General features: G+C 39.5%; 1 protein-coding gene across 1 annotated transcript in view; it reads right to left on the reverse strand.

Moving 5' to 3' along the window:
• The window catches only part of THSD4 (thrombospondin type 1 domain containing 4), a 332,056-nt gene extending 315,623 nt beyond the window's left edge, over nt 1-16,433 (reverse strand). The window contains exon 1 of the mRNA XM_076348305.1: nt 16,374-16,433. The gene's annotated coding sequence lies outside the window, so the exon portion shown is untranslated. The remainder of the gene's footprint in view (nt 1-16,373) is intronic.
• Between the last annotated feature and the right edge of the window lie 202 nt (nt 16,434-16,635).

Genomic DNA, 16,635 nt, shown 5'->3' on the forward strand with positions numbered 1-16,635 from the left:
ATTAAAGATCTAACAAGGGTTGTGACATTAATCTTGTAAGTAAAGGGAAGAAGCAAGTAAGTGCTTGTTTATAGGTTGTGAGCTGCAGTCATATTATCTATGACTACTAGGATTTGTTTCTTTAATTTTTCCTCTAGATTTCATTTTTCTTAATCTTTGTTCACAACACTGGCTGTGCATTTGCTGAATATGCACTAGTAATAAAAATATCATAAAAGTGAAAATATGATAATAATGAACCTGATCTAAAATTCACTAAAGACCTCTCAAACTCAGTAATAAGCTTAAATATGGATTTAACACCATAGTAATAGGTTTGATAATCAAATAAAGTATATTGTTGTGGCATGAATTACGACATTAGTTAGCTAATTGAGATCAATTGCAAAGGAAGCATGCTGGAGTAACAGTGCTAAGTTGACTAGTAATTTCAATATGATTTATAACTGTCAAATCCTGAAAAGGTAGTTTATGTGGAGATCAGATTTATCCAACTTAAAAAAAAAAAAAAGACCAGAAAGCACAAAATCAAATTGAGTGTCAGAAAAAATTGAATTAATTGTTCTTTTTTACTTCTTTGAAATAATAACCCAGAAAGAGGAGTCTCTCTCAAGATTCAGATTGCACTGAAATTGCCATTTTTTGTCTGATTTTGCCCCCTCTTTCACCTTTTGAAAGTATTAGCTAATTCTCACAAACGCTTATCACATTTAAAGTTCTCATGTGTGGTTTCCAGGCAGAGGACAATTATGTAAAAGGTAAAATGAATCACAAATATGAGATCATACATCTCTCCAAATTGACAGCGAGATTCTTGGGATGTAACTGTGTGGAAACTATTGCAAACCTATCTTAAGTTCATTTCAAGATTTCAGATTGACAGGCTATACAGTTTTGGCCAAATCCCTGGCATTATTTGTAAAACTGTGCTTAGTAACTACAATTTTTAGAAGAACGATTTCTTATGATGACACTGTAGAGGGACAACCTCATTTCTAACTGAACAATGTTTTGTCAAGAAATCACAACTCAAAGTGCCATCTTTCAGTTTTTGAATCTATGTTGTCTTCTACAGCAGCCAATTTAGAAAACATTATTAAGCTCCAAATTAGGGACCTATAGCGCCTCCTCAGGTCATTGACCTTTCCCTGGCTTTATTGTGTTATTTTCTAAGGACAGACTAAAGTCAGGGTAACATTTTCCACAATTTTCTATGAAGTAGTAAAGCCAGATACTATATTTTACTGAAAAGGTCCCTCAACTCTTCAAAAGCCTTTGTAGGCAGAATAAAAGGAAACTAGAAAACACCTCCAATAAACAGAGGATAGACCAACTGGTTGCAGCATGTATTTAGTATTCTATTTTATTAGTTAATTGGTATTTCTGCTTAGGGGATGGATACAAAAGATGCACTCATGTATCTGTAGGTATATAAAAAGAAGCCCAGCACACAGTTAACAAAGCTAAGGTAGCCAAGCCACATGGTGGTTGGTTTTTTTACCTTCCCTTCTCTCCCTAAAGAGGCTATTATAGGAATCTTGATACCAGCTTGTTGCCATTCACTGATTTAAGGAATTCCAACTCTTGCCATAGCTGTTCTGTATCACTAGTGCAGAACAAACTGGATAGGCCTTATACAAGATGAGTATGAAAGGACCTAAGCAATTCTGTTCCCATCTGAAAGTACTTACTCAATGTTTAACTAGTATATTCTACTTGTGTCCTGTAAATGTGGCTGCAAATTCCCTTTGCTCACAGATCCACTAATAATCATTGCACACACAACCATTAAGAGCAGCCTGTTCCACACTTAATCAGCTCAGAGAACTGGAAGAAGTTCTAGCAGTTTCAGCACTTGAAAACTATGAAAGGTGCTACCTGTCACAGCTCTACATGTTAGAAACCATCACCTCTTCTAACAAGAGGCATTCCATGTATTTTAATAAATTTTGCTCTCCTTTTAAACAACTTTTTTTTGCTACAACCTGAGTATTCCAAACCAAGGATGTAGAAGGGACTGCACATGTAAGAGGGAGGGGGAGATTACAGATTACATGTTAAAGACCCTTTTCATAAAACAATCTTCCTTAACCTTTCCATAATCCTGATCAACATTAATCTGATTATTGATGTTGAAAGATACTGAAAAAGGAATGGTTAACAGCCTAAAAAGTCAGGTGGAAATACCTGACATCTCCATAAGCACCGATTCAAAATATAGGTGAAGCCTTCATTGTTATGACAAGCAAGAGAGACAAGACTCGTGTGAACTCTGCTTTGATTAAACAACTACAGTCTTGCCTACAAAATGAGCAGTAAAAGCACAAATTTATTTTCAACAAGTTACTGTTCTAGATACTTTTCTACCAAGCGTAAGTAGCTAGAGTGGTGTTTTAGATTCAGTTAATATACTGCTTCGAGACCCCCTCCATGTTGTAGAGCCTCAAGTAAAACTGTCTGCTGTGACTGGTAGTTAGAATGCCCTGGCTAGAAATACTTAATTGAGAGAAGCACTATGTACGAAATGTTGGTCTCCAAGTCTATTTATTTAGTAAAAGTCTTAACAATACTGATATTGCAAAGCATATTAACTACATTTCAGAGCAACTACGAATACCAGAAATTTCTTAGAGCCTCTTTTAGCCATACTAATTTCTTTACCTGTAAATATGTCAAAGAAAATGAGCTTTTCTTACACTCCTTTCCTGACTTGCTTAATGAAAGCTGTTTTTCAGAACACAAGGTGTCTCTGAAATCAAAGAAAAGCTTCTAACTTTCAACCTATCTTAGTCTGAGTTTCTTCAAAACATAGGCTTGCAACAGTGTCTAACTGGAATTTACATCAAGAGGGAGATGATGGTTCCAAGGACCTACCGTCCTTTGCATGAAAACCAAGGACCCACCAGCATCACTCAGAGTTATAACACATCCTATTTGAAAAGGTCATAGAAAACAAATATTTCAGCAAAGCTAATTGAAGGCACATGTACAAGGAAAATAACATACAACATATTTCAGCAGTATAGTCAGCTATTTCTTAGTAACACAGCTGGGAGACACCCCTCTCATCAAGTAAAAATCATGTATATTACATAATTATTGTGCAGTTAGAAGATACCTTCCTTTTCCAAAGAGGAAACATTGTTTTTCAGCTGTCTAATGAGAATGTCTGTCTGGCAGAACACAAGTCCTTTTCTCATTTTTTTAAACCGCTTACCACGAGAATTAACTTTCACACTCTTCAATAAACATTGTAAATACATGCCCAAGCATCAATATCCTCCACATAGAAAAAAACAAACAAAATATAGGAGGCTGTGCTTCAGAGAATAAGATTTTGGCCTGAGTATTAGGCAACATTTAACAGCATACATAGGTGAAGATCAAGTGTTCCTGGTGACAAGGTACCCTTCGAAATAAATATTTCATTTACTGGTAAATAGATGTGTGTATCATTAGCATAGCATATCACAGCTAACTCTCTGCATGGCTCCAACACAAAGAGAAAACCTGATGTGAAACTGCCCATTCTCTAAATGAGGTCGGATTCACACTTAACAGGACAGTATAAAGAGCCAGCAATGCTCTGTGAACACAGAGAAACATTTCTAACAATATAAAAATCCTGAACTTCATAGCTCTGATTTTCTAAGGAAGAAATTAAATAGTAGATGAATGCTTAAATCTACCACTGTCCTCAAAAAAAAAAAAAAAAAAAAATTGGTGTCCCTGTCAAGGTACTACCTGAACACGTGCAATCTCAAAGTATTAGCTTTCACAAAGCTCCTTCTGTTCTGCTTGCAAGATTTCTGAAGTGCTTGGGGTACCAGTGTTAGAACACGACAGGGAGAAGAATATGCAATGAGGACTTGAAATCTTTGCTTGCTTATTCAGAAACAAAATATTTTCTTTGGAGTATCAGTGGAGGAAACATCTCCCTGCATAAGTAATACTTCCAAATAACAATGCTTTCTGGGAATACTCATACACTGTTCCAGAGCAGACAAGTGATAAAGCTGTATCTGTACAGGGACACTCCGAAAGTCAAACCAAACCACTTTTCAAACTTGTTAGCCAATCTCTAACGGAAGCTGCCTTAGTCCTTGGAAGAGATCGCTATAGAGCATCCAAGTTACCAGAGAGGAACATAGCCTTGTCAAGATTGACTAAATATTTCTCTTCTGGGTAGCTATTCATATCGACTGTTGTCAGAGATGCTTAATTTTCTGAAGTAAAACCCTATGCAGCGGAACAGATACTAACTGGAACACGTATCTATAAATATAGCACAGGCATCCATTGAAATTACCATTAAGATCCTTGGGGTTCAATTCCAAACTTGGGCTACAGTGACTCCAAGGGCTTCTGTAGCATTATTCTCTGTGTACAGAACTACAAATGGGATAAAAATCATTCCCAGGGAACTTCAGAGATTTCTCTGCTTGTTATGTAGTTCTCTGGTTCGGGTTAAGCATTCTAAAGGCTGGCATTCCGTAAAGACTTGAATGGGACTTTGACACGGAAGAACAAGTAAAAAAATGAAAACAAAACAAAAAAACCCAAAAAAACCCCAAACCTATTTGTTAGTACAGGTAAAAGCAAGACAATTCAGTGTCAGTTTATTAGCCCATCTACTTACAAAGAAAATATGTTTATAAATGGATATGCCAGGCCACAGCCAAACAAGTATCTCTCTTCCATGCATTCCGGCAGCAAAGGAAGAAGGACTCAGTCCAACGACTATACCACTGTGATTCAAGGCAGTGCTGCACTGCAGACCACTGGCTTCCTGTACTCTCTCTAATGGAGATTAATGTGGGCACGCATCCCGAAATAACTCATCAAATCCTTTTCTACACAAGTTTCCAAGGACAAGTGTTTTAACATACATTTCAATACTGCCGTAACTGGAGGGAAAAACAACAGCGACTATCTACTGACGTACATTTTGTACTAACCAATGTCCAAAAAAAGTGACAAGGGCTTTCATAATAAGCATTAAACATGATGGAAGTCCTCTTCCCTTCGGTCCTCTCCTGCAGTCAGCAAACCCAACTGCTTTATTTTGGCAAAAAGAAGAGACTTCTTTTTTCCTTCATGCAATTTCCACCTGAACTGAGCTCCACTTAAACAAAGTGACTAGCACTGCTCAGGTAACAGTATTGCTGCAACCCAGTTGCCATGAAAGAACTAGGCAATGACTTTAGGCCACAGTACTGTACTGGGGCCTGGGGGGGGGCAGAGGTGTACCATCTTCTTAAAAGCTCAAAGGTTCCAACAATAGAGTGTCCTCTAACATTTGGGAGAATCTGGGCACTAAACACCTTCTAAATAGGTGCAGTGTATGAGAGCAACATCGGGTTTCAACTGGCTAGTGCCAGATGCAAGGATGTAGAAGCTTCTCTGGAACCCACATGGGGATATGTTTTAGGGACCACTGAAAAATAAGTGACATCTGCCCAAAACAAATAGTGCTGTGATACTATGGCATTCAGATAAATCCTAAACACACCTTTGCCAAATAAAACATAACAAATCAACTGCTCCGGTCTGTTCTGAAGGAAATTTTGTATACCTAATAGCAAGACTTGGGTGCTTTATTTTTAAGAGGGAATACAGATAACAACTGCTAGATCATGGACAGAAACACAGCTCACCACGTAGCTTACACATCTTGCATTGTGGATTTCAGAGTCTAGGCTCCTGAAACATCCTGAAATGCACTAGTTATTAAAGATTATTTAATAACAAAGTAATTTAAACAATGCTATAAGAATTATGAGATTCTAACTTATTTCTCATTGAAATCCTCTCTGATGTGAGGCTCCCCACATACTGGTACAGAAATGCAACAATGGAATTTGAAGATTTATTGTTTTCTTTTATGTTCCTACATAATGATGAATAATAGGTCTAATGAGAAGTCTTACAAAAGCACTGTGAAATTAAGTATTTCTTTCATATTTTTGAAACAGAATACCAGGGAATTTAAACCTAACATGAAACAATAAACTATCAATGGATCTCTGACAGCCAACTGGAAGAATGACAATAAGTCGTCTTGTAAATCTTTTGCAAATACTAAATTCTGCATGCAAATAAATATAGGTATAACTTGGAGAACACACTGAAGAACTGTTTCATAGAGTTCTATTTAGCTTTCATCCACAATAAAATTTAGATGAGGGCTCCAGCACAACAACATAGACATTGAATATCCTTATCCTCTAGGCTTGATATATACAGAATCTTACAAAAAGTTCACTGTTACAAAACTGGATAGGCAACCAAGATAGTAGCATCAGATGCCAATTGTGCTGTTAAGCCTTTACCATTTAAAGGGGTACACTTGCAGACGCAGAGGTGCATCTCTTCTTTATGGGAAGATGATGTTAATGGGGATAAAAAGGAAAACACTAAGCTACCCAGCTTTAATTAGTAAGGATGACAAACAACAGTATCATTGTGTCTTTTTGAGAAATGAAGATTCTGTATGATTAGTGACAGCAGAAGAAATGTAAAATTCGTATGTTCGGAAACCCAGAAACAATTTATGTTCTCAATTCTACCCCTTGAGACTGAAGCCACCGAATATAGTCTTCCTGAAGTCCTTATTCGGTTCAGGTTCAGTTTAGACTTCCAGAAATATCCTAATGCTTGTATCAATCATACCTCCATGTGGTGAACCCTTCAGCCTCCTGCATTTTAAAACTGAACTGCAAGATCCTTTCAGGGTAGGGAGTGGGAGCTGTTTATTCTTATCCTGTCAGTTTGAAAGGGATTTTAGACATCCTACAAATCTTGTCTTGCTGCTATGCCTCATGTGCTCTGGTGGTCTAGACAACAGTATTTCAGTCCATTTAATGTAAACTGCATAAACTGTTACACTCCTACAGGAGATATCAGTCCTTGACACAATACCATGAAGATGATCATACATTCAAGGAATCTCAGGCTATCAATCACTGAGCAGCAAAGTTGAAACATTTCACTCGCTGCAGATTAAAATCTCCCTATTAGGAAATATATAGTTTGGTAGATGCCGTCCAGTGGCCTGTGAAGAATGAGTTTATGGTTGACAGATAAAAGATACTAACCTCACAGAATCACCAACCCTTGTCCCCCTTGCTAATAGCGCTATGCAAAAAAAATAAACTAATGAGTCAGGAAGACTCTATTCCTTTTTGACTTCCAGTCATCCTTTCCAGGTCAGGTTCTAGTCTTGAGTTTTTCTCAGCCTATAAGTAAACCTGCTACTGCTTTCAAGAGAGGTTTGCCTGACAGTAGGTCTAAGACTTGACTATATAATCTGACTTTGAAAGAACCAAACTGACTTTGCTACTTGCAAAGTCATTCACTGGAGCTGATGCATACAAGTACCCACTCTAGTATCTGCAAAAGCCAGAAGAGTTGAAGAGAAAAAACAGTAAGAAATACCATACTTCTCTACAACTTCTGCATGGGCTTGCAAAGAAAGGCAGGTTAATGGAAATCCCCTTTTTAACAAAACAGTGGAAACCAGCAGTACAGTTAGTCACATCATAGTAAAAAGGTGACTGTATCCTGCCTCCCCATTTAGCCATACGCTACTTTATTCAGGATGAGCTAGCCTATTCACAATCCCATCTTGCAACACAGCAGTTTGGGCAAAACTATTACACTTCGTTTTGAGGGACCCTGCACCTCACAGCTCAACAGCATACCTGCATTAGGAGGATACCAAGAGCAGGAAAGCGTGACTACCACACTACAGGTCTACCTGCTGACAGCATATACAGCCTTCTGGCTGTATCTAAAATCAATAAAGACTTCAGATTAAAGTATTATTTTCTGCCTATATATAACAAATGCTTTAACACTTAAGCATCTTTGCTCACTATCTCTGTTGCTCAGATGTAGCTTAGAAACAGTACTTAGTAGTAGTAGTTTCAAAGCTGGTGGCCATGCAAGTCACAATAAAATCCACTCTCACCTTTCACTTCTCTTTTCTGACCACAATAAATGCCGAACCTAATTCAGTTTATCAAAATTATCTACAATGCAGAAACCTCTGCCATCATCATACCATGCTTAGGGAACTTTTATAACCATTCTTGCTCAAGCAAACCTATTCAAGTGGCTGGGACTTTGCTTAAGTGAAGTGAGAGTGAAGAATTCAGAATAGGGCCCTTACTGCATCAGGTAAAAAGAAATCAAAGGTCATCTCTTGGCAGTAGAGCCTGAATTTATTTGTGCTTGAGGGCAGGTTATTATAGTGCTCTGACCTTCACCTGACATCACTTAATGCTTCAGGCAAAATATCCATGTGTCTACAAACTGAAAAATGGGGACTTAAAATGTCAATGAGAGACTTCTTGAATTTGCAGGACAACAAGAACAGCCAATTACAAATTGCTGGCAAAGAAAACCAAGTAGCTCCTCCAACACTGTGGACTTCAGTTGCTGCTTTAAATAGTCCCTATGCCACAGGCAGAGCATGCAAGATCAGTGGTAATCTTTAAAAAAACGTGACCAAGTTTTGTATGTTTGGTTTTTTTTAAATCAGAGTCTACTGCTGTTGTGCATACTGCTTAAAGTCAGAAAAGTAGGGTTTTTATACAGTGACTTGCAATCTTCTACTTGAGTACTCACTGTTGGAGAGAGGTGAAGACTTGCTGAAAGGAATGCAACTCAAATGTAATCACTCTTTGGGCACTGCTTGACACTGTGTTTCCTGGTTAAGCATAAAATCTGTATGGTCTGAGTAAAGAGGAATTTTGAAAAGCCTAGAGTTTTGAAAAGCCCTTCTAACATAACTTTAGGGAAACAGCAAAACAAAAAGCAGAAACAAACAAATCCTACCTTTCTGAACCCTCAATTGCCAGCAAGCTACATTTGGAAACAGTTTCTCTCCCTCTTCCATTTCAAAGCAGTAGAAAAATCACAATTTAATCACAAGCAGAATAGTTCAAAAGAAGTCAGATCAGTTTCTGTCCAATTCTAACAGTACGAAAGCAGCAAAGACATTTTAGTCCTTTCATGCCCTCATAATTCAAAACTGCATAGGGATTTTTTTCTTGTATAAAATAATTAGTAATTATTATTAAACACGCTCACAAACTACCACTCTGCATTCAGCCCTGGTGTGATGAATTTGGCCAGCAACAAATACAGGCAGAAGGGACAGCTTTATGACAACTGATTAATCACAGCAGCATTGTCAGTGCCCAAGTAATAAATCTGAACCTGATCCTGCAAAATTGTAAACATTCCTATGAGAAGCAACAAAAGTACTCCAAACTCCTTAATGCCAATGTGAGCAAACCCCTGAACTGTGAAGAGGAAAAAAAAAAAAAGAAAGAAAGAAAAAAGAGACAGTCTTTTTGATGTACAGTATGTATTAACAAGTACAAGCAATGTCTGAAGAAGTAAAGGACTATAGGAAGTTACATTTTTAATGGCTGTGTATCACTACCAAAAAAAAAAACAAACTGACATCCTGCCTTAACCCCCATGTTTCAACACAAGAACAGTATTTCCTGGGCCGTCAAAGCTGAACAATACTAACAGTTAATGGTTAACACACTCTATTCTTTTAAATCCTTATTCTTATGCTGTTCTAGTTAAGTGCTTAAATTCCACATACAGACCCTGAAGATCTGCAAGGAGGTTTGCCCACTGTTCCACACTCACTTCCCCAGTGAATGTAGCTCCATGGAACTACAGGAAAATGAGACAGAGCTTTCATTGCTGCCAGATTAAGTAATTGCATCCATTCCATATAATTTATCACCCTTTTGGGCAGCTTGTGTCATGGGATGTCATTTTATTGTAATTATGCAGGGTGGGATTGGACAGGCTTTTGCTTCTCTTTGCCAATCTGATAAGCAAAATCATGTCTTCTTTTTACTTTCGTAGAAACTACATGTTTTAGATAAAAATAACCAAACAAAAATACAAGTATAATATACAACCGACTAATAGCAGCCTGATGTTACCAAGCCAGAACTACAGCAATCACCTTTACCATGGAAAAAAATACAAGACATCTGAAAACTTTCCAAGTTAACATTTACTCTCAGATTATTGTCAACAGTTTCGCTGAATTTGCCATTTAGAGATAGGTTTGTCCTTCCATGCACTTCTCTCCAGCTAATCCAAATGGAGTATCAGGGGAATCCGCTTGACTCAGGATTACACATTTTAGTCATAGGATATTCGAGTATCTAAGTGACGTTTTTCTCCTGGGGGAGTAGTATTCCATGCTCACACATATCCAAGTGCTGATCCAGCAAGGCCAGGCACAACAAATGTTTTTCACCAAGAAGCAGCTTTCATGAAGAAGGGCTTTTAAAAAGGGCTTCTTTACCCATCCTCTTCCCAAAACAAGAGCAGAGAAAACACATTCCAACTTGGGTATCATGATTCACACAGAAGGCAACGAGCAGAAACCACACTACTTCTATACAATGTTAGGGACAGTATCCTTAGGCTCGCAACAAACATTTAACTTTGGGCAGCCTTCTCCTCCTGTTCTTTTATCTCACTAGGCCATGCAGTCACAAAGGACAGACCTTGCCCCACCTCTTGGGCAAGCAAGGTCCAAGGTGTCACATGAGCCCTGCTTCTACACTGACAGAGACAAATTTGGAAAGATTCCACCCACTACCAGGTTTCTCTGCTAAACTTCATTCCTATACAAGAAGAGGGCAATACAACCCTCAGACACAGATAAAAAAAGTTCAGAAGTTGAAACTTGCGTTGTCACAACAGTTATCCCTTGAATTTAACAAAAAGGGAGTATTCATCTCTTACTTATTGTAATATTTTAAGTTTGGGGTTAGGAAAAAAGCACAATTAAGCAAGCAAAGTGAAATCAACAAAAATGCAGTAAAAAAGGTAGCCTTCTGAAGAACTGTATTTCTCTCTACACTTAATCACATATAGCTATGTATAACTTGTGAGTTTATAGCAATCTTAAAGGAAGGGGAATACAGGATCACAGTTATGAACAAGCGGATCCTCTGCAAAGGGTTGAATTTCATCTACCAAGTCCTGTAATTTAAACATCATTTTTTTGGTACCCAGGGAGTCTCCCAAAGGCCCCAGTTCCAGGAACTGACTATACCACAAGCATAACGCCCGTTAAAAGAACAAATTACTAGCTCTCATACTGTCAAAGAAAAGGCTGCAAACTCTAAGGGCTCAAAAAACTTGAAGTCAGATATACTCATTTTAGCATTTCACGATTTGTAAGCCAATCTAATGATTCTGGGGCAGACCTACCTCCTGATTCCTAAAGCTCCATGAGGTAGTACTGCACACTAACGAACTGCCATTGGACCACAAATGTAGCTTCTGACACTGCTAAATGTCACCACCTGATGAGTGAAATTTATTTCCAGATCTCTGAAGCTTAGCCATTTCTTTCCACAAATCAGATGAAGACATTAAATATACCTGTGCTGATAAAGCCTCCCTCCTTGCTCCTTTTATAAGTACATTATAACTTGTCGATTTGATCCTGTGTTTGTCAAAATTCACAATTCTTATGTTGTAGGGCATTCCCTGTTCCTGGTGAAACAGAACTTCATTTTGATTTCTGTTTCACAGACAGTTGTGCTGAAGTGACGATATGGAAAAATGTTTGAGGAAAGGAAGGCTCCACACTTTAGGCAGGGCTGAACTCCAAGATTGCAGTCATATCAACACTTGAAAATTTTCATGTTTAACACCAACTGATTAATGCAAATGAGGAATGTGAGCCAATGCCTGAGAACGGTTGCATTCATGTTACCATTCAAGTCAGTCTACGAGCAGAGAATGAGCTTTACCACAGTTCAGACACAGCGCTAGTCCCAGTGGAGAAATAAAGAGCACTGCCTGCTTGTAAAACCAGGAGATACTCAGTAGTTCCTTACACGTGAATGCAAGCATATCAACAGATAGGCTTTAAAGAAATACTGAAACGATGGTTTAAAATGCCACTAAGATTTCATGGCTGAAACCAGTGGCCATTCTTTCCAATGACAAGAGCACATCACATGGGAATGCCTTGATCCGAAAGCCACTGAAGTTACTGCTAACCTTTTCCTTTACTTTATTGGCCCTTAGATCAGAGCTTTAAAGAAAAGAGATAGTGGCTCTTGCACTTACTAAGAAAAGAATCTACAGAACCGATGGAAAAAAAGTCATTTTTTAAAATAAATTTTTCCATATAAGGAGTATGGAATCTTCCTGTGAAGGGAAATTCCAAAACCAGGACCAAAATAAATACCGAAGTGGGATGCCAAGTAGCAGCAGCACAGGACTCATGTGAAATAGCCAACAAGCAAGTCCTTAAGCTATGATCTGAAGAAACACAGTAATAAACCTATGAGGCACATACTACATAATTTGTTCATATACAACAGATATTTTTATTCCAGTGCTTTTTTTTTTAAGCATAAAGGACTTTGCATGCAAATTATCTTCAGGAAATTTAACAGTTGGCCAATATCCTGTAATTATCATACCTTGTTCAGAGATAAAGGAAATGGAGCAAGATGCCAGTAAGACTTGATCAGCAGCACACAGCAGGTCGATGGTAGTGCTGAAAACAGAAGCCCACATTCCAGCAACTCACACATATCTCACCTAACCAACAGATAAGGCTACTTTCTCTCACAAGGATCATATTGAGATTGTATCAACATTGGAATATTTCTACTGCAAGAACAGTTCCTGCCAAGAAGCCCCACATTTAACGCTTGGTACTACCATTTAAAAAATATGTAGCGGATGTCTATAGATGGTGTTGACAAGTGCTGATAGTTTAACAGCAACCAAAGTTATGAACAGTGACCCATCTCTGGGAATGCCATAACCCCACAGGGAGAAGCTACACAAATTCAATGTGTGACATGACACTTGTAAGTCCCCAAGAGAAAAATGGGTGGGACAGAACATTCCAGGAGAAGGTAACAGTTGTTTTAAATTACAGAATTTTTATCTGTTATTGTCAATTAACACAAAGAACAAAACAAAAAAATAATCAGGCAACACAGAAGCACACAGTTTCAGCTACGCTCCCTTTATACAGTCAGATATGAGGCCAAATTCAGTGCCCATCAGATCGCTCTGTTAATCAGTTTTTTATTTATATCTGCTTAACATCTCTCTAATTAGTCTTCTAAATGAAGTACTAGACTGTGCATTCTCCCTAAAAATCTAATACACATAAACAGAATTTTCTAGTGTAATGTACTATCCTGAATACAAGAGAAATTATCTAAATGCAAAACACACAATAATCCACTCTTACTTAATCTACTATAGATTAACAATGCAATCATGTCCATTGATCACATATTTAAACCACATATATTCATAACTGAATTAGCTTTACAACTACCTGATTCATCCTCCAAACTGCATTTATATCAGGTTAAGCTGCTTTCTGAAAACAAAAGAACTAAAAACCGAACTGTGTATGTGCCTACTTAAGGGAACAAGACTTTTCATAGAATACGTTCTCCAGCTAGCACTATGACCATCGGAAGCGTTTCACAATTAAAAGCTACAAAATGCTTTGCCTATCTACAGTGGTAGAAGTGATACTACCAATGTCCAAACTATTTAAGAAGTTAGTCTGATACAGTAAGTTTTCTGCTCTTAATTTTTTCCTACTTGCAAAAAAATAACAACCTTCTAAAACTGAAGCCTGTTATGATAATACAACACTACGGGGGACACAGTTAAAATTGCTTATGCATGGTTGACTTTGGAGTTTCCCGGGTTTTTAAGTGCTTAACCATTCAAACCTTAATTTTGTCTAACAGAACAACTCAAAGCCCATAGGAGTCTCTACACTGACTGCACTTAACTGTAGATGATAAACCTGAGTTTTAAAGTAAAAAAAATCCAAACGAAGTATCACTACTAAGTGTCTGACCGGCACTTCTTCACCTCCATTTTCAGTACAACTGCCACTGTGAATGGTCTGAATAGCACACATCTGATGTCACATCACAGAGAATTGAGACTACTATGCGGAAAACCAGCTTCTCTGCTGTCATCGTCTGCACAGAATCACACACTCAAGCCAATATAAGTCTTCAAGATGATTCTGTTAATTTTTGTTTTGCTTTCAGGCTCCGTTTAATGCATGTTTGCCTAGCACAGTTATTCAGTTTGTTCTACAGCAAAAGCAAAGGTTTTGTACTGTGATCATAAGACTCATCACTGCCTAACAGCAACCTAATTAATTTTCTGCAATTAAATCTGCTGGAGCTCTGAATGAACCTGTTGTATGAAGTGTGAAAAGACGGAAATCTTGCACCATGCGACACCTCCAAGTGCTTCTGAGACTTAGAGTCACGAATCAGAAGTTGCTCCTTCAATTCCAATGGAGCTGTTTCAGATTAGAGTCATCATCAGCAAGACCTGGGATTAGACCTGCTCCTAAATAAAACCTGACAAGCTATGGTCAGGGCACAATTATGACAAATAATCTGCGTTTCCTACCTACACTCGCTTTGAAGGCCTCTATATGATAACCCAAACCAGCTTACCTCTTATTTCTAACTTTGCTAAAAATCCTCATTTTACAGCACTTTTTTCTCCTTGAAAGGCAGTCTCTCCTCCTAGTCTGCTTAACTCCATTGTCCCACTAGATTCCCTGGGAGAGAGGTGATGGAAAAGAAAGCATCACGAATCACAGCTGTCTAATGAATTTCAGCGGTATCAAGTTTCATTTTAAACCCCTGATGGGTGGAAATCACATCAACCAGGAGATTACTACTAGTTTTACACCAGAAAGAAGTCCGAGTTGGCAAGCTACAGCTTGATACATCAAGTTGGTAAGAGTGCATTTGCAGTTCCACAAACAGCACTAAACTCAGACAAATTTGGGCTATTTTCAGTTCCTGCTCCTGCCACAGAAGACAGGAGAAACATGCACAGCAGACTGACAGAATATTAAGAGCCCATTAAGCGACTATTTCATCCATGGCATTATACCCTTGTATTGAGCTACTAACAACTAGTTACTTAGACAGCCGTTTCTAATTAAAAAAATAAACCACACTGATTCATCAACAGAGGGCCACACAGTGAGTTACAAATATTTCTGTTACTTTTGTTGGCTATTCACATCATTGATGCACCAACTTAAATCTGTCATCTTTGCTAGCAGACATCATCATGCCGCTACGTAACCCATGCTGTACTGATACCTTGAATATAACTCTTAGTTTTGCTGACCCCTTGATTAAAAAAATATAAAAGACTGAAAAAAATACAGGAAGAGGTGATGACACTGGCAAGAGATATGGAAGAACTCCCATACAAGAAGTGACTAAAAAGCTAAGAATTCTTTACCTGGAAATAAAGGATAGCTGAGGACGACAGATAACAAAAGAATACAGTCCTGAAATAGCACAAAGATAGCAAGTAGAGAACAAGTATAATTCATTTTATAAGGACTGAACAGTATCAGGCAGTAGATTTAAAAGAAGCAAAAGGAAGTAATTTTTCCACACAACATATTAACCTGTGGAACTCATTGCTGCCAGGTTTTCTAAACCATTCATGCTTCTAGCACAAAAAAAACATTTGGACGAATTAATGGCAAGTGTGTCAAGGGCTATTAAACACACAAGTGTGGACACACTGACAGCTGAAAAAATGTAAAGCTATAGCTAGAGGAGAAAAGGTATTCTGAGATTCCCCTCTGCTACTGCATGTGCCCCTGTAGCCTGACAACTGAACACGAACAGCTCAGGTGTTGCTAGAATTTAAGCACAGGAGAGAGCATAACAAAGCCAGAAGCAGGAGAGCGTGAAGAGAAATACCAAACGCACTTCATGCCTTGCACGCTGTGCTCAGATAGACCAAAAGATCTGGCCCAAAACAAGAACAATTGCGACACGCATTCTTCGGAGGAAAGCTATTCACTTCTTTTACTCTCTCATACAAACTGCTGGATTCAGCTCAGACTACGTGCAGTTACTGCTTCTGGTGGGACACCGAGGCAAAACGAAGCAGCTCCTTACACACCCTCTGGATGCAGCCCCTGGAAACCGAGCGTGGAAGGAAGGCAGCTTTGAAATGGCTACTTACACAGCCAAAACCAGGCAAAAACACGAGGCGCAGGAATCTCGCAGAGCAGACCAGAAAGCTCTCTCGCAGCCAGGCGAGAGCGAAAGCTCCTCGGGCCACGGCTTTGAACGCAAACCCAGACTAAAGCAGCCCTCACCGCGGCCTCGCAGCTCCAGCCATCCCCAGAGGCCGGTCTCCGAGCCGCCCCGAGCCCCAGCCGCCCCGGTGCACTGCCCGCACACCCCAGCCGCACCGGCACCGCCGCCCGCTCCCCCCGGCAAGGCGCCGAGCCCGGCCGACCGCTCGCCGCCCACCTGGCGCGGGGCTCCCTCCTCAGGGCGCTGCCGCCGCGGGGGCGGCCGGGCCTTGCCTCACCGCGCCGCGCCGCTCCGTGCCGGCGTCCCTCGCGGCGCACGTCCCGTCCGGTCGCCCCACGACGAGGCGCTCTCCGTGCGGCGAGGCCGAAAGGGCTGACACCCGCACGGCCTCCGGCGCATGGGAGGCGGCGCCCCCTCCGCCGGGAATGCCGGAGCGCGGCTGCAGGGCGCCCCGCAGGACCCGAGGCAGGTTCCCGGC

The sequence above is a fragment of the Aptenodytes patagonicus genome, chromosome 10 (genome assembly GCF_965638725.1).
Source record: "Aptenodytes patagonicus chromosome 10, bAptPat1.pri.cur, whole genome shotgun sequence".
Taxonomy (NCBI): Eukaryota; Metazoa; Chordata; class Aves; order Sphenisciformes; family Spheniscidae; genus Aptenodytes; species Aptenodytes patagonicus.